General features: G+C 45.1%; 1 protein-coding gene across 5 annotated transcripts in view; it reads left to right on the top strand.

Annotated features, from left to right (window-relative positions):
- The window catches only part of HIPK2 (homeodomain interacting protein kinase 2), a 120,893-nt gene that overhangs the window by 39,928 nt on the left and 53,659 nt on the right, over positions 1-27,306 (top strand). The gene's annotated exons all lie outside the window — the stretch shown is intronic.

A 27,306-nucleotide genomic window follows, 5' to 3' on the forward strand; every position in this document is an offset into this window, starting at 1 on the left:
AGGCTCGGTGGTGGTAAGAGAAAATGGTATCGTTAGCTCTTGGAGTTTACTTGCAATGGAAACCATTGTCAGTTTGTAAATAACCATAAAATATTGACTGCTGTTTACAAAGAATATGTGAGTTACAATTTAGAAAGCCTTTCGGTGTTGTCTGCACTTCCTTCTCCCTATTTCCAGAGGAGGTACTTGATACAGAGAGTTTACATTTTCTAAGTCAATTCAAGTAGGTTCTTGGTTTCAGGGAGACCTTAAGCTAAACAATCTATGCATTGGCTGTATCTTCCAGCCTTTGTTGATGGGTGAAACGAGGGATTTTAGAAAAATAAGGTTGGCCCACAGGAAAGCAACTGTATAGGTGCAGACAATGCTTTGTTGATTAATGTCCACACAGACTGTGAAACTTACTGGAGTCATTGGGAGGTTTCTTGTTGGCTCCCATCAGCTGTGCTTCAGGCAGCCTGGCAGGGTGAATGCACTTTTCACTAGGTGGATGCATGAGTATTGTCAGCAGTCTAGGGTTGGAGTGAGAACCTGTCACAGACTGCTGATTCTCACTGTGGTTTTAACTACAGGTATGTCATGTGCTCGGATGGAGTTTCTAAGCTTTGTGTAGGTGCACTCAAAGCAAAATGCGTGAATGAGCTACATCTCCTTTAGTCTATAAAACAGTTTCTGCAAGCAAGCCTCTTTTAACACCGGAAGGTGATCTCCTGCTTGCATCTTGACTTCAAGGCACAAGCTCCCACCATAGATGTTCTCCTCAGACCTTCTCTTTGCTACCACTCATCTTGGCTTGGTGTCCTAAGAACTGAGAAAAGCAGTTCTGCTGCTAGCTCAGCCGTGTAGGGGGGGGAAATAGAAGTAAAAAAGCATTTGTCTTTAGAGGACAGCTGAATTTAGAAATGCACAGGCCTTGTTCTTGTTATTGTAATTTTGTGAAACATGCAAGAGGGAAAATGTAATCCTTATTGATGACTGATAGAAGGAAAATTTGTCCAGGCATTGTGCACAGCTCCTCAGCTGGGTTACAGAAAAGCAGGATAGTAGTTCTATTTGTAAATAGGACAGAAATCTGTTTTAAACATGGAGAGTATTTGGAAAAAAAAATAGCCTGAGCTGATATCTGACCCTTTTCCTACTTCATAAACATCCCAGTGGCAAAGCACTCCATAGCTTGGAGCTCGGGAAGAGTTAATTTGCACAGGAACAGGAACTTTGACAATGTAGCACTGCAGCAGCTGATTTTTATCTGCTTGTCCTTTGCTCCAAAGGAGGCCAGAAAAAAATCACCAACCGTAGTTTGTACCTCCAAAGGAGTCTTATTAAATGAAATATTCTACCTGATGACAGTCCCATCCTCCAGGAAAGACATGTTTCTGTGGTAAATATGCTAAAGCTTTTAGGGTTGCAATTACCTGGCAGACAAGTAGGAAAAAAAAAAAAGAAAATAATACAGGCATTTTGTTGTGGAGTTATCTGTAATTCTACATTAGCAGCCTAGGTCCCAAGCTGAAAGACAGAAGGGGCAGCCAAAATGAAATGTGTGACAGAAAGCAGAAATGAAAGAGGAAAATGGTTCATTCTCAGTGACAAACAAGGAATATTTTTGTGGCAGTCTCTGGGGAGGAAAAGGCTTGATAAAATTTGCTTTTTATATTTTAAATGTTATTCCTGCCTGGTCTGAAGTTGCAGTTTCTTGGATAATAAGTTCTGTCTGTCTAATTTCACTCTTTTATTTATTTTATTTTTCTTCTATGCCTCAGTTGCTGGGAAGAGGAGAGAAGGGGCAGCAACTCAGTGGGGAGAAAAAAAAGTTAAAAAAGGAAAAAGAAAAATGTTGGAATGAGTGAGTTCAGCAGGGGGCTGCTGATGAAGCTAAATTCAAGTCATGGGCAAAATTTATATTCTTCATTTTCTGATGGGGAAAAATATAGCATAAATAAAGAACCATTCTACTCCAAAGAGAAGGAACTTTCATGCTAGGGGAAACACAGGACTTTTATAAAGATTTCATGTGTCTTCCATTTAATTTACACTTGTTTTGCTCACTGGAGTATGAAAGACAAGGGGATGACTTCCAGAAATGGCACATTTAAGCAGAATGTGAAGGAAAAGCTTTGTGAGAGTAAAACCTCTTAGCTTCTAAGCAGGTGTGCCAGAGAAGAGACTTGCATATTTACTGAAAGACTAGATAGAGCACAAGGGAATATAACTGAGGTTGGTTCTCATCTGGAGGAGGTGTTTTATTTGAGGCTTTTGGGAATGATTCCCAGATTGTCCTACATAACCCAATATATTAGGAGCAACTTTTTCTTCCTCATTTTTTTCTTAACACTACTCACAAGAATGTGATGGCCAATCCTTCCAAATCAGGAAAATTCTGTGGGACCCTGATAATTCTCATGGCAGTGTAAGACATTTTCTGTTCCTATAAATGATAGGCATACTTCCTTCTCCCAGAGGTGGAAGACAGAACTGACTTTAAATAAACTTTCTGTTCTTTCTTGACCATAATCTGCACGGCCCAGCATAAGCTAAAACAGTCCCAGGGCTGCTGTCTCTTTTGCTTGCAGATCATACACGAGCCATGTGCTGTTGCTGCCATGTAACGTGCTCTTCAGATAGGCTGAGTCCTGCTGACAGATTTCCTGTGAGGGGAATGGTGGGAAGATATTGTGTTGCACTGCCAAGAACAGCTTGAGAGTCCTCACTGGGTGCTCAAGCACTGGGAATACTGCTGCCACATCGGGAATATTTCTGTCAGGCAAAACCAGTTCTGTCCAGAAGGATCATAGTGATGTTGAGATGGCAGGGTAAAACAGAAGGTACCAAAAAAAGCCAGCAGTATGTCTTTAGTTAGTGGCATTTCTCTCCTTTCTCAGAGGGTGTGGCTAGATCTGCTCCCCTAATTGGTACTCGGGAGGTCTTCGTCCCACTCTCCTGACTGTAGGGGAACTGATTGTGGCAAACCATGCTGTCCTAGGCCCTTACAGGATAACTGGATTGCTGGTGCCTACCCCAGAGCATGGGCTATGTGCCAGGTGCTCCTTGATCCCCAGCACTGAGCCCGTACCTGTACAAATGAAGGATGTCACAGCCATTTCCAGTCGGAAGACTGCAGCGGCTGAAGGCAGTGGGTTTCCTGTGGACTGAGCTGAAGGTTCAAACTCCTTTAGAAACATCTGATGAAAGGGAGCAAGCCCACAGCAGGCTGCCTGCCAGTGGTGGGATCGTCTTGCTTGTCCACACCCATCATCCCAAGTCCTGGTGGCCACTGTGTTATGTTGCGTGATTCTATTTGGTTTGCTGATCAGCTGAAGTCACTGCTGTGACCCCACAGATGTCTGTGTTTCACTAATGTCATAATCACTATACGAGATCTAAGAATTTGCAGAGTATTACAGATTTAAAATACTGGCTGCCACTCCTGTACTGTTAAAGGATAAGTGTAGTTTTGGTGCCTTGTTGTCTAGAAACTTTGGTATGTGGCATGTCTGGCCATGGGATGAGATGTCTGCTACGTAGGTAAGTAGCCTTTGATGAAGTGTTTTGATAGGAGAGAGTAAAGCTGAGTATCAGTATGAACAGTTGGTTATCTTTGTTGGTCCCATTTCAGATAATGCAAAAAAATATATGCAAGCATGATGTGTTATGTGCATGTGGTGCTTGAGGGGCATGGTTAGCGGGCATGGTAATGATGATTTGTTGGCCAGACTAGGTGGTCTTAGTGGTCTTTTCCAACCAAAATGATTCTGTGATGCTATGAAATTGTGAGGCTATGCAGGTGCTTATTAACTGTGCGTGTTTTGCCAGGTGAGCAGTGGTCTGGAGGAATGTGGGGGCCTGGCTAGTTCTGTCCTCTTTGTCCTGCTCCACATGGACTTCGGGCCATGACATTGGTCCTCCAGCCCTGGCAAGGTGGCTCCCTGAGCAGCATCACGACCTCCTCCCCATCTGACTCAGAGTACACGTAGTTCTGGCTAAAACTGCTGTTCAGGTGAGGCAGTAGTAACAGCAGCAGGGATAGGCTGTGCTCATTAGGTTACTCAGTGAACTGGCATCTGTTAAGTCCTTGTATAACACTGCTAATGCACTTAAGTTTCAATATCTTCTGCCATTCTGGACTTGAAAAAATATCTCTATTTTAGGCTTGACTGCTTTTGCAACTGTGGAAGCCTCATTGTTCTGTCAGTCTGCTTCAATCTTACCCGCAGCATTCACTGCTTTACTGACCCTGTTTATCCAGGGCAGTAGCTAGATGGTTTCAGGAGGAAAGTTTCTGCTGGGAACTGGGGTGAAGCCACTGGGTTCCACAATGTAGAAAACTATAAACTATGCTATTGAAGTGGTCGTTCACTTTCCCAAGGACACTGGAGTTAGGATTTGCTTTTTCACAACCAAAATTCAACACAATTTATTTTTTTTTTACAAAATCCAAAACTTGGATTAATTGAATCTCAGTTTCTTTGTATTCAGTCCACCAAGTCTTGGAAGGAAGCAGACACTCAGCTGAAAGGTTTTGGCTTTGTTCCGTCTCTGTGATAGCTAGGCCAGGTTGGGTTTTGGTTTTATAAAAGTGAAGGTAGTTCTTTGCCAAGTTCCTTTATGTATAAATCACCCCAAGCAGGGATGGTAAACAGGTATAAGACAGAAGACATGCACTGTATATTCCAAAATAACTCCTTTTCTAGAGTCTAATTTAAAACAGAAAAGCCTATAGTTTGGCCTCAACAATCTCTTCCAACCAGAGTGTCCTCAGGGCTTTTTCTGGTGAAACCTTACTATTTTCCCAGGATTTGCTCTAAACAGGCAGCTGCAGCTGCTCCTCTCCTCTGTCCAAGTCAGTGGCATGCCTGTCTGCCATGGGATGCTAGTGGTGCTTGAGAGGAGGCCAAAGCCCCAAGAAGAGTTAGAAACGGCCACCACATTGTTCATTTATTTATCAAGTTACGAAGTAGGCCTAGCTACACACCTCCAAGAGTATCTATTCCAAAGAGCTGTTTGCAAGGCATGCAGCCAGGAGGCTTTTCCAAGCAAAGCAAAGCTGCTGTCCCCTTTGCCAGTGTCCTGAGGAGATGGAGAAGTTTTGTGCTGCTTCCTTTCAGTTTATTTGTGTCTGAATAGTGAAAATTTCAAAATCTCAACTGGGAGCTCCTTTTGTTCCCTTTGCCCTCCCTCAGATCAGCTCCTGTGCAGCAAAGACTGGGGAGTGACAGCAACTATTGCTCTGCTTCATTGTGGTAGTGGAAAGGAGGGAACTTGTGTTCCCATAGGCACCATTAGTGGGAGACAAGTGGCGGCCAGAAGCAAGTCTGGGGTTGGCATCAGCTGAGTGAGGGGTCAGTCCCTGACGTGTCCAAACCTCTGCCTTACTCCAACACAAAGAAACACCACAGCTCATAGGCACAAGGAAACAGTTCATGAAGTCCCTGTGAGCACAGATGAAAATAAATGACTAAAAAATGAACAAAAAGATTTTTGGCTGCCACAGTCCCTGTTAATTGCTGGAGCAGCCACAGATGCTATAAGCACCCTGAAATCTGGGCTCCAGGACACCTGTTCACTGTACCCTGCCCTTGCAGCAAGAAGAATGTTTGTTTCTGAGGAGCTCTTTGTTTCCAGCTGTTTTATTTTCCCCACCTGAAGTTACTGCCTCTCTTAGCTGCAGATTTGGGAAGGAACAGAAGACAGCCTTAAGCGTGGGGGTGAGCAACGGGAACAGGTGAGCTGCTGAGCAAAACACGGGGAAAAGAAGGTCAATGCAAATGTGCTTCTAAAGAAGAACGTTTACCCAAGGCTGCCGCTGCTGTTTAAGCGTGTCACAGCGCAGTCCTGGGCCTAGGGCTGAACCCCGAGAGCTGCACTTTCTGGTGTGGAAACAACTCTATGTGCTTCAGATGCAGCTCCTGGCACAGCCGTCTACTAATCCTTTTTATTAACCCAGCCCTGACCCTGGGCTGATCCCTGCCTTCCCTGTGCTGGCTGCCAGAGGCAATGTGGTAGCCACGAGGGGCTGGGAGGCCCTGGGCTCTGTGCTGGAGGTGCTTTGGGAGTTGGGCTGTTTTGTTTTGTTATCATCTCCTGCTGCTGCGTCTCTCACGTTATCACTGAAACAAGGCTGTCACAGGATTTCCTGCCTTCTATTTTCTTTTCTTTCGAGCTGTGAAAACATACTAAGTCCCTTCTAGGCTGCAGCCTGGTGAAATGATGGGAGAAATCAAGGTTACTCTCCTATTTACTGTGCCAGGGCAGGTCTGAAGGAGCTTACAAATGGCCAGCTTGTTTTACTTAGAAAGAGCTATGTACCTAAGAGAAATCAAAACCCTCCTCCTGCAGCAACTGGCTGTAGCACTTGAGGCACTGTCTGTGTGCCACGTCTTAAGAGGCTCACTGTCTTCTGGTGAAGACACCTGTGCTCGGGCAGTGGTGCTTGTGACAGACAGTACAGTCAGCAGGGCTAGAGCAGGGACCGTCAGCTACTGGCCTCAGTTGTGTGCTTGTATGGCAGAGACATCCTGATTGATCTCCACTCCCTATTGCTTACTTCTGCAGATGTGATGGAGAAAGCACCATGGTCCCACCCTGGGGTACAATTCCCCGTGTCTCTCAGTGCTTGTTTCAATGCCTGTCGAGGCCCGGCACACTGCTGGCTGACAGCAGTGCTGGCTGCTGAGAAGCAGTGAGGTGATGCCCCGTTGGCATGAAATCAGTGCTCTGAGATTTAAAATAAGAAGAATTAGTAGTGGAGAGATTCATCATCCACACTTGTGAACCTGAAAAGCAGCATTAGCAACACAGTTTGCACAGGATTTCAGGGATGCTTTGCTCAAGTGCCACATGTTTAAATCCTATCAGGCTTCTGCTTCCATAACATGTCCCCTGTACATTTGCTCACTGCAGGCAAGAGATTGGTGTGTGACACAGAGGAAGCTTCCTGAGTACTGTACGGCTCTGCAGTCATTAGAGTCACAAGTTTTAGGCCCCTGCACAGTGGGACTGAAAAGCTGATTACACCAAAGAGCATTTTCTGATTGGAAATTGTTTTTGTGCTCTGCTGCTTATTGGCAGTGTGGTTAGGAAAGCGACAGACGATGGCTTCTAAATGAATGAGTCATTAGAAGAGGAGAGAAATGACCTGAAGATGGTACAATTTCTAGGGGGCTTTGCATTCCTTAGCATCAGACCTCTCAATGCTGTCCTTTTAGTGCCCAAATCTCGTATCTTAACTTGCTGAGGCAGTTGCTGCGCTGGAGGTTCTTCAAGTTAGAATGTGAAGTGTCATTCTCATGCAGGGCTTGGGAACTGTTTCCTCCAGGTGACACTGGGGAAAGACAGCACCTCTCAAGCAGCTGAGAGTTGCTCTCAGCTCAAACAACACTAATTTTGTGGCCTGGCTTAAGCTGAGTTACAGCCCCAGCTGTTACCTGTAGAATTAGGAAGGTTAAGAAAAGGTCCTTTTACTTTTAGGCCAGGTCATAAAAACACTATTCTGTATTACCTTACAAGGGAATAAATGGAGAAGAGAGGCTTATATGTCTGTACTTGGAGGGAGCCTTAGCACTAAGAGGAATAAATAAAAAGTGAGGAGGAAGGAATAAATGGGAAAAGGTCCTGTCCCATCCATCCTTGTGTTTGCTGATTTGCATTAGCATTAACCTGTTGTAGCAGACTTTTACCTTCTTCAGAAACTTGTTGCGTGTTGTGAAAGGCTCTGCTCAGAGGGTGGTGGTTGTGAGGTTTGACCTGGATCTGAGTGAAATGAATCTGAATCAAAAACGCTGTAGTTCAGAGATTTGGGTTAACTCTTTCTCATGATTTTGGTCAATAATTTGCAGACTGTTGCGATTCCTAGCTGGTTCCAAGCAGAAGTTCTCAAGCACTAGCATAGTACTGCGTACCTGTTGATATATGAAAAGTCCTGAAAGTTTCTTGGTGTCATCACTGAGTTTGTACCTTTGCAGAAGGCTTGGAACAGTTTCTGATAACTTTAGTGATGTCCTCAGCATCCAAACCCAGGAAGCTCACAGCTGACATGTCAGGGAGATAGGAAGATCGACTGTTCCAGCAGCTGGTGCTCACACAGAGGCAGACAACCAAAAGTTAGCAACTTTTCGGTTACCTTGGTAATAGAAAAGCACTGTACAGTGTGGTACTGTAACAAATTGATGGCTTATGCTTTAACTGGAGGTCTCATTAGGAGATCAGTGGGGCCCATAGTGCTGAACAGTGCCATGTTTTCTCCTTGTCCACTCCACCAGCAGATGTCTGTTGCCCTTTACCTTATGCAGTGTTCCCACAAGTCAGGAGTTGTGTTTAAAGCACCTCACATGCAAAGGTTTTTGTATCTGAAACCCACAAACAAAAGGTTATGGGTCGGTACACTGGTACACATGACTGTAAGGGCAGCACGCACGTCTATATGACATCTGGGGTGCAGAAATAGAGCTGATGGCCTTCTTTGTACACAACGTGGTTGGAATTCATGCTTCAACTAGTTGCTTCCATGCGGAGCTGTGCACTTGAAAGAAAGAGCAGGGTGGGCGTGGAAGAGGATCTGATGTCTTAGGCAAAATACTTGGAGACTTTTTTTTTTCTCTAGCGTATGTTTTACTTGCCAGTGGGAGCTGCAAACAGGGGAATCATCCAAGAGGAAAATGGAGTATCTCCATGACTCTCAAAACAATATTAAGAGGGGCAGATGAAATCTGAAAGATAAGCAGATTCAGCTGAGGCTAGCTGAATTTCCTGGTTGCTACACTAAAATGTTAGTGATGAAATACTACCAGTTGATTTCAGCAGGTAAAAGGAAATAATGGGGATGGCCCGTATCAAAAAAACAGCCGACTTACAGCTGGCTGTCAAAAGTATAGCTCCTGCTGTTGTTAGCAGCTTAAATTAGTGGACTGGATTCTGGAGCATTGCACGAGTACAAATGAAATGTTGCTGGTCCCATAAAGCTCTAGATGCTCATTTGATAACCTATCTCCTCATAGCAGGTGTGTGAGGGACCAAGGAAGGGAAAGATAGAATGGGCTGAAGTCTGCATAGCTGTGCTGATACGTGTATGGAGATGTCAGCTTCAAACGTGTTCCTTTGTAAGTGAGGTCAAGATAGAGCTTGATGTGTGAGATACATAATGCGCGAGAGAAAGAAGGACATGTTAACTGGGTTGGAAGATAACATTCTGTCTTTTCAATGGGTTCTTGTTATTGTCGCCAGTGTTGCCTTCAGAAAAAAAAAACGTTGAAATTATTTTCTTTTCTTTATTGTTTAGCTCTTGTTCTCAGCTTTGTTATGGCCACAAAGAGATGATAAAAATGGATTGGCACAAAGTTGGGTTTCCTGTATCGTTTAGAGACAGGTTTAGAGTTGTATTTTTCAGCTCTTAGCACTTTAATAGGATCTGTTCTTCATTTTGAAAATAGCGATAAAAGAGCAGAGAACACAAGAAAACACAATCTCTCTCCTTTTTTTTTATTTTTTAAATGAAATTGTCAGTGCTAGTCTGAACTTTGCCTCTGATCTATGTGGAGTCTCTGAACTGTTCAGTTGGAAGAAAGCACATACAAAAGACAGGGAGAATGTCCATATGCCTGGCTACTTCAGAAGGTAATAAAAAGTCCGCAAATTCTTACCTGGTTTTAATCCGCATGTCTATAAAAATCCATTGGGAATAAACTTTAAACATTCATGATGGATTTAGAGAACTACATTTCAGCACTAGTAGCTATAATCTAGTGAAAAAACTTAAGCTTCAGTGAATTGCCCGCTTGGCTTCCAAAGGCATGGGTTGCATTAAAGTATGATCTGAACTGGTGCTGAGATGAGGAATGATGGTCCCAGGCATAGGGTGTTCCTATGTGGCAATCAGAGGCATCTTGCATGCAGAGGGAGATAGCTCGACCTGTAGAAAAAGGATCTTTCTCCTGCATTTGGCAGCATGGTTGCCAGCTTTGGACTTCGCTGGTGGGTGTCCTGCTGCGAGGTTCTTGAATGAGCTTGATCCTTCATCCTCACAGAGCTAAACCAGTCTTCCTGGTAGCTGGGGAGGTGCAGGAGTACCTATCCAACCTGTAAGCGGTCAGGGCATTTTCCTAGCAACCTCAATGCCTTTCTCAGGCTCTGAAGGACAGCCAAAATAAAAGTTGGAGAGAAGCAGCAGAAACAGACCTAGAGAATGAGAGATTGGTTCATATGAAAGCATTGGATGGCAAAGGCCAGAGCTGCTCCAGGCAGCTGATACAGCCATGTGGACTGCTCCTCTCAGCCCAGTTCTGCAGTGTGGTCTTATGTGGGATTTGAAGAGATTCTTTTCCAGCTCAAATTCTGTCCTTTTGAGCAACCCTGGAGCTCTACTTCTAGACAAGCTCATAGCTTTTACCTTAGCCTGCAGCTTCAGTAACTGATGACTGCCTTAAAAATGGCATTTTAAGTGGTGCAAGAATCCAGTGTGCAGCGTATAACTCTAGTCCTCGTTTTGCAAGGGGAATGCTGCAGCAGCCCTGACAAGGCAGAAAAAGAGAATGCTGCTTGTTTTTCCTGTAGAAAATGCCCCTGATTTTCTGTATCACACAGATCAAATTGAATGGTGAGCAAAGACAGAGTAGTTGGCAACCCTGCCTATGACAGGGGGGTTGGAAATAGATGTTTTTTTATGTCCTTTTCAACTAAGCCATTCTATGACAGCAGTGAGCTGGAGGAGCAGGGAGGCTTGCACATTCTGATGGAGTCTTCAAAGCCATTGGTGCGCTCAGACAGCTTGCAAAGTAGCCACTTGCCGTTGCACTTCCCATGCTTTTGCCTCCTGGCAGGTACCTCATTTTCCTCCTCAGAGGGATCCTAACTGTTGGATGTTTCCATTCCGTACTAGGAATAGCGTGTTTTCTTTACATATCACTTGCCTTGTTGGTTTAAGGTTATGCTTCAAGCTGCGCTGTATTGTCAGACTTGCTGCTGTTGTTTTCTGTCAGTCGTGTGATCAGATACTGGGGAACATCTCATGATGCTTGGAAATGGCAGCTGTGCTCTTGGTTGCACATACCACCAAGTTGTGCTGTAGCTTTGGTGAGCTGGATGGTGTGGTGGTGGCTAGCTGGCCTTGGCAGCAGGGAGAGGGGCCCAAGGCACTGCAGAACCATAGTGGGATGGAAAGGGTAGGAGATGATTGTGGCTGCTGCAAGACCTGATGCTGGTGGGAGACTTTAGGACAAGGCCTTGACTGACTGGGAGCTTAAAAGGCTCTGTTGTCTATACGATGCAGCACTGGCCCACAACAGTGCGTAATTAATAATCATACTAACCCTCCTTATGTAACTAGGGAATGTCTGACGGTGTTAGTAGGTGGTTACTCAACACCAAGGCATGTTACAACTAACCGACTGGGACCAATTATGAAAGCCTCACTGGCACTAGCAAGCACTTGCCTGCTTAGGTTGTGGGACTGAAACTGAAGAGACGAGAGATTGCTCTGTGACACAGCCTGGTGGCCCATGGCACCTGACTGAAGCATAGCCACCGTGTTGTTTGCTGGCCACCATAGAGTTGTGGCTCCCCACCTCGGGCATGTCTGTAGCTCCTGTTCCCAGGTTTGGGATGGAGGAGTGCACCTTGCTGCTGTGATGGCAGCACCCACATGTCCTCAGGGTCTACTTGGCTGCCCGCTGCGAGAGTCCCCACTCATTGATGTCACTACATGAAGATCTCAAGAGTGTGCAAATGAAAACTTAAAATGAAGCAAAAGAAGAAGTGGCACTGCTCATAAAGGGGGGTGCGGGGGGGGGGGGCAGGGGGGAAACACTGAATCATTGTCCAAAAGGTGCAGCCATTAGAGAATAATAGTTTTTGTCTGCAGTGCAGCTGGGACCACATTGCAGAAGGGAGGTCCTCGGTGACCTGTGCAGTGGCTCTGTTTGTTTAATGTGTGAAAACGAAGAACTGAAAAGCAGACAGGGCCCTTGCAGATACTCAGCACTCACTGCCTTCTCTCTGTACCCTCTCTTGCTGTGTGTTTTCATGCTCCAGATCAACTAATTGCAGCTACATGCTTTTGGATGCCTTTGGTTTTGCATTTTCTTCTCCATGCTGGGGTATTCTCTCATTGTTGAATTACTGTTTTTGTAATTTAGAAACTGGAACGAATAGTGTAAAGTCAAACTGTTACTATTTTATGATCTGTTTCTGTAACTGTCCTTCAGAAAGAGCTCGTAGTAATGACATTATTCCCGCCCCTCCACTCTGACCCCAGTCTTTTTCTATCCATTTAGCAAATACTGCAGCTTGCTCTGTTTTTAATGGGTGGGAATCAATGTGGCTTTTTAAAATTGGATTCTCTCTGCCTGCACAAACAAAATCAATGGTGTTATTGAGCATGTGCAGGGCTGTGTGAACAGGAGCGAGCCAGCAGTTTGCTCGGTGAGGAAGGGGCAAAGCTAGTGACTCACACTGGGAGGATCGCTCTTTATTTCTCTGTGATTTCGGTAAGGGCTGATGAGCAACTCAGCACTTCTTAGAAAGTGGGGTCTAGGGAGCACTTTTCATCAGATGAATAAGATTTTTAAGGTGATCAGTGTGCTGCTCTACTGCGGGCTAAAACCAGAGTAGTTCGAGTGCCAATACGAGGTCTGAACATCCCAGCAAAATGACATTTGATCTGAACCGTGCTTTAGTTTGATATCACTTTAAAATTGGGTTTTCCCCACCTCGTTTTGCTCCTGCTGTGGCCTGGTCAGAGTCCCTTGGACTCAGAGCTGAGTTTCAGAGGGAGGTATAGGATCAAGGATGAGTTCTTGCCTTGTCCAAGTGAAGTGTCTGTATGTGAACAAAGGGGATGGGGAATTTGTGCACCCGTGTTTTTCCTTTAGTGAGGGATTGAGTTTACTGATGCTGAGCTGACTGGGGAACTCAGCATTGTCCATGGCCTTGGGAGATGGGGGAAGGGCAGATTACAGATGGATGGGTTTTATTTTTTGTACTTCTTCAGGGATAATCTTCAGATTTAATGTGAGCAGGGTTTTATTGTATGGTGTGGGAGGGATGGACTCTTCCAGCATGTTCTCTTGGAAACGTCAGCATCATCTGTAAACCCTGCTTTACAACACTGTGGTAGATGGTTTAGGAAAGTGTATTAAATCGTAACGTGGAGAATATTTTCAATTAAAACTAGTAGGAGTATTACAATCCATGAAAGACATTGTACTCACTGGCCTTAAGAGCCTACTGCCACTGCCTTGGGCTGCATTGGCAGGACAAAGAGGATACACGGGAAGGAAGTTTGAAATTCATTCCTTGTTGAGGCTTGACCTCTCTGTGCAAACTACCAGCACAGCAAGTGTATTTGTCTTCCAGGAATTAAACTGATACTACCAGCCCTGTTAGACAGGATGCCAGCAGCCTTCCAGCTGTAGCCAGTTTCAGACACCACTGATACAGGTCAGATTCAAACCAGTGACTTTAGTTTTATGTGAAAGACTCCAGAACCTTTTATCAACCTGCAGGGCCATTCAGTCATTTCACATAAACGCACATGCCAGCGCTTATTTTGAACACTGCTTTGTTGGAGCACAGCGAGCTCAGTGTTTTGAATGAGAGCAGAAATTTCTGGCTGTATGACAGAATGGGTTTTCTAATGTTCCTGTCAGCTGAGAAGCTCTGGGTCCTGAAAAGGAAGGAGTGGCAATAAGGGGACTTTCCTAAAGAAAGACGTGCTTGTTCGGTGTCCATGGCCAAACAGGGTTAGCTTTAAGATGCTGTCAGCTTTCAGGATGGAGCGCTTCTGAATGGAAAGGAAGAGCTCTGTTTATGGTGGTTTCATGCCTCTGTAAGCCAGGAGGAAAACTTGAGCTGGTGTATGGTTCTTGACAATGACTTATGATAGGATGCTGATCATGGATTTTGTCCTGTGACTTTCTGGGTAAATTTTCTGTTTTTTTTTAATTTATTATTATTATTTTATTATTATTATTATTTATTGTTTGTTTGGTTTTTTGGGCCCATTTCAGTTCTCTTGATTTCTAAATGCTAAAAATCTCAGTCACCACTGGATTTCACTTGCATGTGATGTGCAAGTTTCTAGCAAACAAGAAAATTAACCTCCTAGTGTCCCAGTTTGAGTAAGGATTTCTTTATGACCATCATTTAATTATGTGATTGTGACTGGCCTGGAAAAATGAGACAGTTTCAGCATCCTGTAATCGGTATGGTTCATCCATGCATACATTAGGAAGTATGTAGAGTAGCTATAAGTAATGCAAGAATCATCTTAGTACAGTGCTTGCTATATGTACGTATGTACTGATAGACACGATTCTTCATTGTGCGTGCACTGTTTTATCCATTCAAGAAGCTTGATATCATCAAGTATCCTGTAAAGAAGTGAAAAATGTCTTTATTGGTTTCTTTTCTTTCCTCAGACAACAAAAGTCCTGCTTAATTATTTTATTGCCAATTTATGTTGGCAGCAGTGAGTTTTTCTGCAATTTGCAGATCAGTGCAAGAAGCCTCCCATGGTTGAAATGCATTCAGCAAAGGGTCCAGTCAAGCACCAACTTACTACTCACTTAATTTCCACATGTAATACGATTTTTAATCAGTACAGCTTTTTTTTTTTTTTTTCTCCAGTATACACTGTTGTGATTATTAGAGGTCTGAAAGAAAAAAATAGACGTATTGTAGTATGTGCCAGGAGAGGCTTTTACTTCTCGTTTTGTGAAGTCCCCAAGACAAGTAAGCCGTTTGCTGTGGAGTGGGCTCGGATAACTGTGAAGGCAAGAAGGTTTCCATACAGCTCAATGCACTCTTTCCCTCTGCTGGAGGATCAGCAGTGTGTTCTGCTGTGTCCTGGGCCTTTCAGGTGCTCACAATGGGCTGAAATATCCAAAGAGTTGTGCTGGTTCCTGGGGACTCCGGCTGCCCCTGCCTTCCCTATCTGGTGCCATGGGAATGGGTAGAAAACATCAGTGTAACAAATGGGGAAAAAACAACACAAGAGGTTGTTCAGATTTTCAGAGTTAATACTGCAAAGGTTTTGGTTAGAGCCCTGGCAATCAGAAACTTAATTAAAACAGAAAGCTAACATTTAGATGAGTCTGCCGCTGAGAATTGAAGGGAAAAAGAGTATTGATGACTGAATGAGCTTTCGAATTATAAGGGTTATTTGGACTACCTTCAGTGGTTTTGATTTGAATAAGAGATCTAAAGGCCCTGTTTGAGTCTGATTGGAACATGACTTCCCTCTGTAATTCCACTTCTCCAGATTTTTTTTTTTTTTTTTAGCAAAAGATACCCCTTCCCACTCTAATTTGAAGACCCACCACTCTAATTTTGGCATCAGGCTTCAGCGTGACATTTTTGGTGGTTGGAAAATCAATGTTACTTCACATAAAGGGCAGTTTTTCCTCAAAGAAGCAAACAAAAACTCTGTCCATCTACTAATTTCCCGTCTGCGTGCTTAACCATTCATCAACATTTTTAATTTAATTTTATATTTTTATTTTATGGCAGAGTAAAAATAATAATAAGCTCAAGTCTGAAATAGAATTGTTGCTCTTCAACTTTCCAAAGCATAAGGGAAAATAGATTACATACACAATGAGTTTTAAAAATCAGCCCGTGTGTGGGATATGCTACACTGAACCTCCTTTCAGAAAAGAACTGGATTGCAGCCTTTAGGAACCGTGTTTACTGTAAGAGAAACTGAATTTATAGTAAGTAAAGGATGTGGGAGGTACCAGCTCGGTGCTGCTGGGATGACTGCAAAGCAGAATTTTTCTTAAAAAAAAAAAAAAAAAAAAGGCACAGACAAAACAGGGATTTTCCACCGTGTGGATCTGTGACTGGAAATGCTGGAAATCCATTTGTTCTGGAAAGGGGCCCCGCGCAGCCACCTCTCTGGGATAAAACCTATGCAAGGGTTAAAAGTCTGAGTGCGAATTGATTTGGGGAGCCGCCTCCTGTCATGGTGCTGAAGACTCATTTATTGGGAGAGCACTACGCTGCTTACTGTAATTGCAAGAAAATTAAAAGAAAGCAAATTAGCTGGGAGCTTTTCAGAACTCTTCCTCCTTTTGCTGACGTTAATGAGATTTTCCCCATACCAAAGCAGCTTTAATAACTTCCGCCGAGTGGCTTCTGTGAGCCACGGCTTACCAAAAGGAAACAAACACAGCGTGGCAGCGGCTGTGGCAGCGCAGGGGTACGGGTGGTAGGTTGGGGTGGTTTGCTGTGGCCTTTGCCAGCCCCTGTGCGGGACATTGCCTCCACCAGTGGGCCCTGCCTGCCCCAGTCTCCTTTCACAGCTCACATGCTGGGGTGGCTCTCATTGGGGTGGCTTTTGTGCACAGAAGGGTTGTGCTGTAGGGAAGATGTCAGTCTGTGCATAGGGCTGTATTTATAGCCAAGGCGTTTCCAGGAAGGCAAGCTTCCTACACCGGGGTGGAGGCTGGGGCAGAGGGTGAGGGTTCGAGTGGGCTCAGCTTCCTCAGCAGGAATTCCTCTGGGAAGCAAGTGCTTGCTGCTTTCCAAGAAACTGTGCTTCTCCACAGATAGCAGAGGGATGTGTGGAGGAGATGAGAGGGAAGGAGGAGAGTGCGATTCACCACGCGTTTGGAGGCCCCTCTGTGGGGAAAGGCTGAGTTGCAAGTGAGCTATGTTGCAGGCACAGGCTGCAGGACCCCGTTTGCTCCTCAACCCCACCCACAGGAGAGCCCAATCTCTTCTCCAGGATGGTTGTCAGAGCCATTACTATTTGGGTCCCAAAGCCCCGCTGGGACAAGCGGCGTTGAGGCTGGAGCTCTCCGTTGGCTTAGCTACAGTGCTTTGCTGCAGAGAGCTGCAGAAATTCCTTTGCTTTCCTGTAAGTTCATAGTGGATGCAAATGTTTGTTTATGGTGGGCATTTCTATAGCTGTACACACACAATCCCAGTGTATACATACACGAGTGCATGTTGAGTGGGAGTAATATTTTGTAATTTCTGAGGCACTCCTACGTGAAGAGACGTGGGTGCCTAAGAAAACATAGCTGAAAGCAAAATCAACATGACCTAGTAAACAACAGCTATCAAGCACATGTGCGCCTACCATAGACCAGATCCTTCCTGCACAGGCTGTGCTTCTCTGGGCCATGAGGAGTTAGTGCCACTTGAGCTGAGAGCTCTCTGAAAGATTTCACCAAATGCATGCATATAGTTACTCTGCAAACTGTCTTTTGTGTCTAAAACCCTGCTGTCCAGGTAGAGCAAAGCAACATCCAATGGCTGCAAAGCCTGCTTTGTAGGAAACGCTGCCTGCTAGGTGTAGTGCAAGCAGGTCTGGTATTTGGCTGTGCGTGCTCAACAGACACCTGCCTGGTGCTGTCCTGTGGGTGATACCACGATCTGCAAGTTGTTGAAAGTTTAGCAGGATTCAGAACATTCTCTTCCAATGGTTTCTAAATATTTCATGCCTGTCATCTAAAGCAATTTCAGTGCTTCAAAACAGCAGGAGAAAAAATTACGCATTGTATATTTATAATACATGATAGTTGATCTCTGCTGACGTTTATCTTTACTCCGGAGAAGAGACCTGATAACATGCTTGTGACTGGGAAGGAAAGTGTCATAACCAGGGTAGCCTGTCACGGATGCGTATTAACCCTTTTAATTAATTTTCTTAACACTTTGATTGGTTTAACCATTGGTCCCATGATAAATCAGGCCTGTGCTACTGTCCTCCCTGTTTAAAGGAATGCACAGTGAGACGTGCTCTGATCCAGAAGTCAGCACAGAGAGACAAACTGTAAAATTACTCTTCAAGGATGGCAGCAGAGGTCAAGCTGAAGGTGCAGGGGCACAGGCAATGATGGCTCTGTGTACATTAACAATTAGCATGGCCCGGTGGGAAGAGATTTATACAGCAAAATAGTTGGTGCCACGGACCTGACACCCATATTTTAGGCCTTTTGGAGGGAGGCTGTTTTGGACCAGACCTTGTTCAATGGATGAATATTTGTTAACAGTCTGATGACTGCTCTGCAGTGTAAACATGCAACAAATGGAGCAAAATAGCAGTTTGCTTGAAGGGGCTCAAACTGAAGCACTGATGTAGACGCACCCGGTCTTGTTACACAAGACACAACCACCCAGAGCATTTTGGTTCCTCAAACTTAGCAGCACACTGTGCAGGAAGAAATTAGGAACACGATGGCTTCTATGTCAGAATGGGCAGCCGGATGCAGAGTTGTACCCTGGGGCAAGAAGGAAGCTTGTGCTTGCTCTCATCTTTCCCTCGGAGCTCCTTGCTCTCAGGTGCAGAGTACCAAGCCAGCCCTCCCTGCCAGCACACCCACGTGCTTTGTCGGGCTGCAGGAGGCTTGTCTGTAGTAAGAGGGTGTTGTGGAGATCAAAGCAAGAAAACACTGGTACCAGGGAGACACAGCAAGTGCAAAACTGCCCCTCTTTGCAAGCTGACTGGAAAGGAGGGATTTCGATAAACGTGGTTTTATTTCATCTCCAGGTTGACCAGCACCAGGCAGTGTGTGGTTTAGAACAGAAAAAATAGAAGCAAAATAGAGTTTTGCTGCATAGAGAGCTGCAACCAGCCACTGGAAATGTTTGAAGAGGAAGAAGTGGATTATCGTTAGCTGAGTGATTAAGGGGGTTACTTTTGAGTTAATAAAAACATAAAAAAATCACACTAGTCTCTGAAGTGTGACAGGTTACTAGAATTGTCAGTGCTCTGCTGGAGATGAATTTACTCCAAATAAGATGAATTTGTAAGTAAAGAAAACGTTAAGTTTGACACTTCAAAAAAAAGATTTTCTCCAGACGAATGTTTGTCATCTTTTCTCCTACTACTTTAATACTGGGAGTTGCATGTCTGAGATTTGGATCTCATCAGTCCCTTCCTTAACCAGTAAAACAGAGGCCTGAAAATCTTTTTATAGGAATAGAAGATCAATGGCAGCCTACTGAGATAATTTCTAGGAAAATGTACCTCACGGTCAGGTTTTTAAATTATCTTCCCATCATTTTTTTTAAAGCGTGGTGGTAGTTCAGATTCAAAAGGCATCTTCCATTCTTACTGCCTGGCTAGCTCTCCCTGTATGTATATGAATAATATATAGTTTAAATATTTTATAAAAAGTGTGAAGTACTTTAAATAGATTTTTTTTCCACCTGAGGCTTCATTTGAGGACTAACATAGGAAAAAAATCATATGATCATGTGCCATAGACTTGTGTGTGTGAGAGAGCAATGAATTATAGTCTGTGTTCTCAGAATGTTTTCTAGTATGTTCCAGTGACAGCGACTACAAAGAAATCCAAATATTCACATCAAACCATGGGAAAGGCAGGTAGAGAATGAGACAGAAAAAGTGAATTCTGAGAATTCTCAGAGCACAGCAGAGGTAATGCTGGAAAGTTAAACAACAGCAGAGAGATATTTGCACCAAGGAGGAGTATAGTTCTCTTTTGACAGGTGTCCATTAAGCCTATTGAAGTTGTTATGACTGTGCAAAGTAGAAATCCACACAGTTTGGACTAGGAGCCTTCTGGAATCGCAGCAAGCCTTTTCCCATCTGCTGTTACTGTTAGTGTGTTCCATTAATGGTGGAATAAGTTCTAGTGTTTGTGAAAAATAATAGCAGTTTGAATGGGTCCCACTGGCTTTTTTTTGGTCATCTGTAGTTGTTGTTGTTTTCTTCTTAATTCTTTTGGTCTTTATTCACACTTCTCAGTTGTGAAGGGGCTGAAGAGTGCTGCCTGCACTGGACTGGCATGGAACTGTGCATAGTCTGTGAGTTTCATCTGTATTTCCAGGAGTCTCCAGCCCAGGGGTACCAGGTGCTTGGAGCTGCACCCAGCCTTCCCACTGCACGCCTGCCCTGGGTGGGCCTGTGGAACCTCAGTGTGTGCTGTCTTGGCTTTGTGTTCCACTTGGTAGAGCCTGCATACAAAAGCTGTGACATATACCTGGAGCACAGAGCTGACTAGCAGAAGCCATGGATGCATTTTGGCAGGACAGGGAATTGCACTCAGAGACGGGGGGCTCTCTCCTCCATGTGAAGGTAAAAGACGGAAGAGAGCATGGGACGTGAGATACATTAATCCTGCAGACTATATCTGCCCTCGATTTTGGTAAGTCAGGAAGAAAAGGGAAGTAATATAGACACTGCAAGTTTATTCAGAAGTTGTCAGTCTGGACAGAGCCCTGCCAAAATTAAAATAGCCTCCCTTTACGGAAGAGGCTTCCTTGCTTGTTCTTTTTGTATTTATATCTGACCTGGACTGGCTTGATGGACAAAATGTTCTGTACTTATTTCCTCTTCTTCTTTTGGAAGAATACAGTCACTGAGTGCAAGAGAACTGAAGCTGTAGGAACTCACGGTGTGTACTGTGCTGGGGTTAGTTGCTCTGCACCGTTGCGTGGACAAACATCATCTTTCTGAGATGAGAGCTGGCACCTGACGGGCTCCTTTTGTCCCTGCCTTTGTGCTCCTGCAACAGCGAGGCTTCTCTGCCAGGCAAAGAGCTGTTCCTCTGCCTTGTTCTGGAGGCTTTGTGCTTTCCTTACACAAACACATCATCCGCTGTGGTGGAGGTGAAGGATGGTGAGAGCAGCAAGGCCTGTGAGAAATAGCCCTACAGGACTACAGAAGAACGTATGGAAATCTCCCCCTGACTTTTATCAATTAAAGGGAAAAGGGGAATAGTATAGGCATTGCAATTAAAAAAGGTAATGGAGTCTGATTTACATTTCAGAATGTATTAGCTTGGTTTTAATTGGAAAATAATTTGAATTGCAAGGGAAATAATTAGATTAGAAAGCCACTCAGCAATTTACTGCTCATATTCCCCAGAACCGGACTCCTGGTTCATAGAGTAATTTTGAACGTTGTGTGAGCTGTGTCTGATTTTCCCCCTCTTTGCCCTCCCCTTCACTCTGCTCCTAACGAATAGTGTGCTGGAAGTAGAGGCACATCTTCATTATCGACTGCATTTCATGTCTGAGCTTCCAGCCGGCCACAGGGGCTTTTTTGAGGTATGAAATTTGTAAGGAGCTGTGAGGAAAGGGCTAAGGGAGTTACTCTGCATTTCACCAAGCCACTTATTACATAGTTTGACTGTAAAAGGAAAATAATTTTCAGGTCAGCCTTGGTATCCACTCTTTCAATGGGAAGGAGCATACTGGGGTTATTCAGTGCAGGAAAACTGGAGCTAGAGAAGGACATTGCTTGCTGCAAACTCGCTGTCTACACCAAGACATGGATGCATGACTGGTGCTTCACTTACCGAAGGCCTAGCACAGCCCCAAGCACCTTCCAGGCAGGAGCCCTCATCCTGTAGGCTTCCATGTGCAGCTGAGTCAAGCCCTCATTCCCCTCCCTGCACCTCGAGGTGAGCACCTGTGGATGGGGATGGAGGCAGCCTGCAACCACATCTCCCATCACTGATGAGCCCCTCACAGTCTTTTACAGCTTTTGGATATTGTGTTTTCCTGAGGTTCAGCCTTTATAGCCTAAGGGAAAATCTTTTCCATCCCTGTCATGGAGAAGTACACAAGCGAATCTTATTTGGGAACTTACCCACCACTGCTTATTAACATTATAAGTCTCTGCTTACAGTTTTATAGTAACAATTTGTCATAAATTACAGATTTTGAAAACAAACTCACAGATCTCAGATAGCAAGCTGCCTTTTCTCCTTTCTTCTCTACTAGCCCTTGTAGACTGAACCATGAACATCCACATGTCTATAGATCTCGATAAGATGTATTCCAAAGTCCTGAGGGGACTGGCTGATGTAGTCACCAGGCCACTCTCAGTGATATGTGGATTTGAAGGGTGGACTGTCCAGTGGATGAGGAACTAATTGCTAGAGATCATATCCAGAGAGTGGTGGTCAGTGGCTCAATGAGGATGGGTGACAAGTAGTGTACCTCAGGGGTCAGTACTGGAACCAGTCCTCTTTAAAACCTTCATCATTTACATCGAAAGCAGGACTGAGTGCACCCTCAGCAAGTTTGCAGATGACGTCAAGTTGTGTGGTACAGTCAACATGCCTGAGGGACAGAAGGCCATCTGGAGAGACCTAGACAGGCTTGAGCAGCGAGCCCCGGAGGACCTCATGAGGTTCAATAAATCCAAATGCAACGTGCCTGGGTTGTGGCAACCCCCACTATCAGTACAAACTGGGGGATGTAAGGATAGAGTACAGGCCTGCTGAAAAGGACCTAGGGATACCAGAGGAAATGGACAGGTTGAACATGAGCCAGCAATGTGCCTTCACAGCTCAGAAAGCCAATTGTATCCTGAGGTGCACCAAAAAAAGCACAGCCAGCAGGGTGAGGGAGTTGATCTTGCCTTTCTGCTCTGCGCTGTTGAGACCTCACCTGCAGTGTTGTGTCCAGATGTGGCATCCTCGGTTCAGGAGAGACACAGACCTGTTGGAGCACATGCAAAGGAGGGCTGCAAAAATGATCCCGGGGTGGAATGCTTCCTCTACAAGGACGGGCTGGGAGAGCTGGGGCCATTCAGCCTGGAGAAAAGAGGGCTCTGGGGATACCTGAGGGCAGCCTTCCAGCATCTCAAGAGGGGCTGTAAGAAAGAAGGGGACAGACTCTTCATCAGGTTACAAACTAAAAGAGGGAAGATTTAGGTTGGATATAAGGAAAAAGGTGTTGTTTTTTTTTACAATAAGGCTGGTGAAGCAGTGGCACAGATTGCCCAGGGAGGTGGTGGATGCCACATCCCTGGAGACACTCAAGGTCAGGCTGGACGGGGCTCTAAGCACCTCTAGCTGTGGGTGTCCCTGTTCATTGCAGGGAAGTTGGACTGGATAACCTTTAAAGGTTCCTTCCAACTCAGAGGATTCTGTAATTTCTTCTTCACAGTGCAGTGACGGAGCACTGGCACAGGCTGCACAGAGAGGTGGTGGTGTCTCCTTCTCTGGAGACATTCAAGACCCGCCTGGATGCCTATCTGTGCAACCTGGGCTAGGGAGCTGCTTCGGCAGAGGGGATGGTCTTGATGATCTCTAAAGGTCCCTTCCAACCCCTACTACTCTGTGATTCTGTGGTTCTAGTTACCTACTTACATGCTTAACCATTGTCTTCTTTTCCAGGGCAGGAATGCTTATTTCAGTTGACAAATAACTTTAAACTGATTTGATTGGGTGTGAAGAGTAATTGGACATCATTTTGAGAAACAATTGCTCTCTGTAATCCATCATTATTGTCATGTTAGCGTGTTCCTGAGGCAGGGCAGCAGTTGCTATTCTCTAATAAACCTAGGTTGTTGTTTCTCCAAAGCAGAGGCCCCTTTTTCATACCGACTCTTTTCCAGCCTCTGTTTATTTCCTTAATGATTGAAATGAAAGCAGATATTGTTAGATAAGTAACTATAAATGATTCTGGCAGCTTTGTATAAAGGCATGTGATAAGTTTTTAGGAAAGAATTGGTTGCCAGGATAGCTTCTGGAGCCAATTGGTTGGTGCCAAGCTAAACAGGAAGGGCGCCTTGGAGGGACCCATGAGGAGCTGCCCTTGGGGGCTGCAGTTGTGGCCTTCTTTCTGGCAGGTCCCCTCTCGCAGCAGCATGGTGACAGGCGGTGCTGTGCTTGGGGCCTGGCCTAATCACCCCGACCCTTATCTGAGTGTCTTCCTTCCTGCTGCTCTTGGACCTGCATACTGTGTTCATTCCCATCTCATCCAGTTTGTTGGGTTTTTTTTCTTTTGTTTTCTTTGGGAAGTCCCCTCTTAACCGCTAGTTCAGTCTGAGAAGCTGTATGAGGAACCCTGTAGGTCTGCTTGGTGGGACTTCTTATACCCATATATATGTGGTGGATAGCCTGTCCACATGGGTGCATGGTGTGAAGACACCTCTGGGCCTAAACAAGGTACCAGCAAATGATAGAAACAGGGTTGCAAACAAAGAGCATGGCTCCTTCAGCAGGAGCTGCTCCTTCTACCTTTCGTGGTGTTAGCACCACAACCTGAGCCTACAAATGTCCCACCCAGGGTGGTCATTTGAGCTCCAAAGCTTGCAATCCGCAGGCTCCTCCATCTTAAAGAGCTGTAGTCTGGCTGTGTATTTGACTTCTATAAATCGTGTTTTCTTGATGAAAGCACAGACCAAGGGGAAGAGCTCCAGTGGCAGAACCCCCACCTCTGGCAGAAATGTGCGTGCATGGTAGTTCCTGTTAGTTCCTGTTCACTCCAAGTGGATTTAACTTTTATTTTCAAATGGCAGCATTTGAAAGGCATATAGGGCTGAGCTAACCATGTAAGTAATTAGGCTAGGAATGCAAGCAGAGGGGGCCATCAGCACTCATTATTTAAGAGCCGGCTTCATTATTTTTACTGCTTGGATGCTTATCTTAACATCAGCAGCCGCTTTTATTTAAAGGGACTTTGCCTTGCAGACTTGATGTTCCTTGCTAGGCTCTCCTGGACAGGCACTGAGAGATCACACACGTTCCTTGCAGAGATGAAAATCAAATGTAGCGCTTCGCAATGCTGAGTCTCCCAACGAATTTACAACCTCTGCATGCTTCACAGGAGTTCGTGTGTCCATTTCTGAAACAGTGCTGCCACCGCGGTGAAAGTAGGATGCTCTTTGCCAGTGCCTTGTATAGTTTAATAGGTCAGAGCATGGAAGCTATCCTGGGCATCTAAAATTAGAAGATGATGAGGTCTGTTGGGAAAAGCAACATCAAGTCACTCAGTTGCAGTCCCTGCCCCTAAGTGCTTGCAATTGAATATCTACCACTGCTCGAAACTTTTGTTGAATCCAACTTACTATGTGGGAGCTGATGAAACTGCGCAAGACAAAGTGAGACAGTATGCAGTTGTGACTTTTTTCTGACTCCTTTTCTTAAATATGTATATATGTGCCCAGGGCTGTGTTTCAGTGCTTTGTATACAAAAAGGGCTAAATACTGCAGTTGATCATTCTGGTGTACTGCTGTGTCCCTTCCCTGACCCTTTCATTCTCTTTGCTGCTTTTTATCACTCCTGTATACATGGTGGATGCCTGGGCTCTGCTGCTGCAAATGGCCCTTGCACAAGGGTGGACCCTTCCACTTCCACGCAGAGGCAGGCCATCAGTCTTCAGCAGGAAAAAATGTGAGATGCTGAGCTTCTTTGTAAGGATATGTAAGCAGATGTGCTGCACTAGAGCTCCCCTCACACTGCCCCAAACTGCCCTGAAGGCATCTCGCAGGAGATGGTCTATCCATTTTCTCAGCAAACCCCTGGGCGCTGCACTGTATATTTATTTCTCTGGGCATCTGGGGAAAGGAGAGGAGATACTTTCTTTTACCTTGCTGCTCTGGTCTTCCCTGCAAATTTGTGCCCAGCCCAGCAGAGTTAAATGCTGCTGCCGCTGTTGCGTGCAGGGCTGCTTTGTTGCCATGTCAACTGTGCATGTCATTTGTTTACATTTGATTTGGCAGAACATTTCATGATAAGAACCAAGGCCTCGAGCAACTCTGAAGTGGGGGGTGGCTGGGCAGGGGTATGCCGGGATGGGGAGTGAGGGAGAGGGTCCGCACCCACTTTCTGCAAGTGAGGCCATAGACAGGCACATAAAGCCTTGTGCAGCCTCATCTCTGCAGAGAAGTAGGAGCATGGGGAATAAGTGTTAGATTCTCATGTTAATATTGATAACGGCATACATTAATTCTCAGGTGGCTTCTCATAGCTCAACCCATCATGCATGAAGGTTATTTTCACAGCCTGTTGCAACCAAGGTTCTTGCAGCTGGGAAATTCTGTAGTTCCACAAAATTCCTGACAACTGGATCTGGATTGTTTTCATGTGTTAGTCAGTGATGGGAAGAGATGAATCTTTACAGGCAAAGACCCACAGTTCTAGATAAAACTGTGACAGATTTCCCTGAGGATTTCCCCCAAGTAAATGGAATACCAGGCCTTGGCCCAAAGCCAGGGAGAAAATATGTCTCAAAGAAAAATGAAAATCTAGGAAGACTGAAGTGGTATGGTGGTCTCTTTAGCTAGCACAACAACAGTACTGAAAGATTTACTCCAAAACTATGCTTTTTTCTGAATTTCTTTGGAAGACAGTGTTTGTTTTTTTTTTCCCCTAAACAGAAGCAACCTAGGAAAATTTTCTCCAAGTCCTGTTAGCTGTCTGCCAGGGCTGTTTTTCCCTTGTAATTGTTACCTGACCAGGAGTTAGAAATTCTCCATTTTCCTGTCTTTGCTGTTCTCTGCCATCTGGACGTGAGATATTTTGCTTGTAGTGCTGGTGAGAGCAGAGTGCTGGGAAATTGGGGAGGTGATGCAATTTCTTCCTCCACTCTTAAAAGAATCAATTGAATTTAATAATGTGTTGATATGAAAAGCAAAGCTCATCCCAGTACAGTTCTTCAGGTGAGGATCAGAGTGCCAGGTCCGTGCTCCTTTACAAGGTGCCAGCCTTTTGCAGGCTGTCCTTGCGGTGTTGAGCTAGGTGCAGCGACCATGCTGGCAGATTGACTTTCTGAGGCTTCTACTTTCATCTAGGGGAAAATACTGTCCGTGATCGATGTCCAAACTGCCAAGCACACCTTTGTGGGGAGCACAGCAGAAATGAATTGTGGGCCAGTGGTATGTTCCCCCACTTTGATCTCCTTTGCTCTGCTCCTTCTTCTGGCTTGATTTTTGTGTACCTGTGTGTGATAATGTGTCCTTCTGCTCACCGAGGCAGCAGTTACCTTCTGGGGGCACTCATGTATGTGTGTGGCCTCTGGTTGCTCAGACAGCGCCATCTCCCTCTTTCCATGGTGCATCTAATCCAGTATTTCCCCAAATGAGCATTTATGCCATTTGTCCTAAGGGAAAGCACAGAGGTGGGAACTGGGCTTTAGGGCTTGCCACCAAATGGAAATGTACCTGGAGACCACAGCCTCCACATCAGCATGTGGGGTTTATTCCTCTGTGCCTCCCATTGAGGTGGGACTCCAGATCTGAAGATGATGCAGAGGACTGATGTTGGCCTGCAGTTACGCAGAAGTTGCCTGTACATGTACCCAGTTTGCTACCCATCCCCATTAGTCTGGGACTGCCTCTGGTCAAGAATGGTACACATGTGATGGATAACTAGGTGGGGAAGGTGAGCAGTGCAGTAGCATGACCTGTGTTGAAGCAGGGCTGAAACATCTGGTTCCCTTTTTCTTTTCCCTCTTCTACGTCCCGGAGAGATCATATCTAGGTAAAGGGCTAAACCAACCTCGTGACTCCCTTGGTCTTTGTCCTCTTCAGCGCTGCATAACCACGCTACCAAATGCAACTATTTTCGTAAGGTGGGTCCTGCCTCCTGGCTACTGACCAA

This window comes from Cyrtonyx montezumae, unplaced genomic scaffold (genome assembly GCF_038088225.1).
Source record: "Cyrtonyx montezumae isolate F1298 unplaced genomic scaffold, pur_monq_1.0 scaffold_3, whole genome shotgun sequence".
In the NCBI taxonomy this organism is placed as follows: Eukaryota; Metazoa; Chordata; class Aves; order Galliformes; family Odontophoridae; genus Cyrtonyx; species Cyrtonyx montezumae.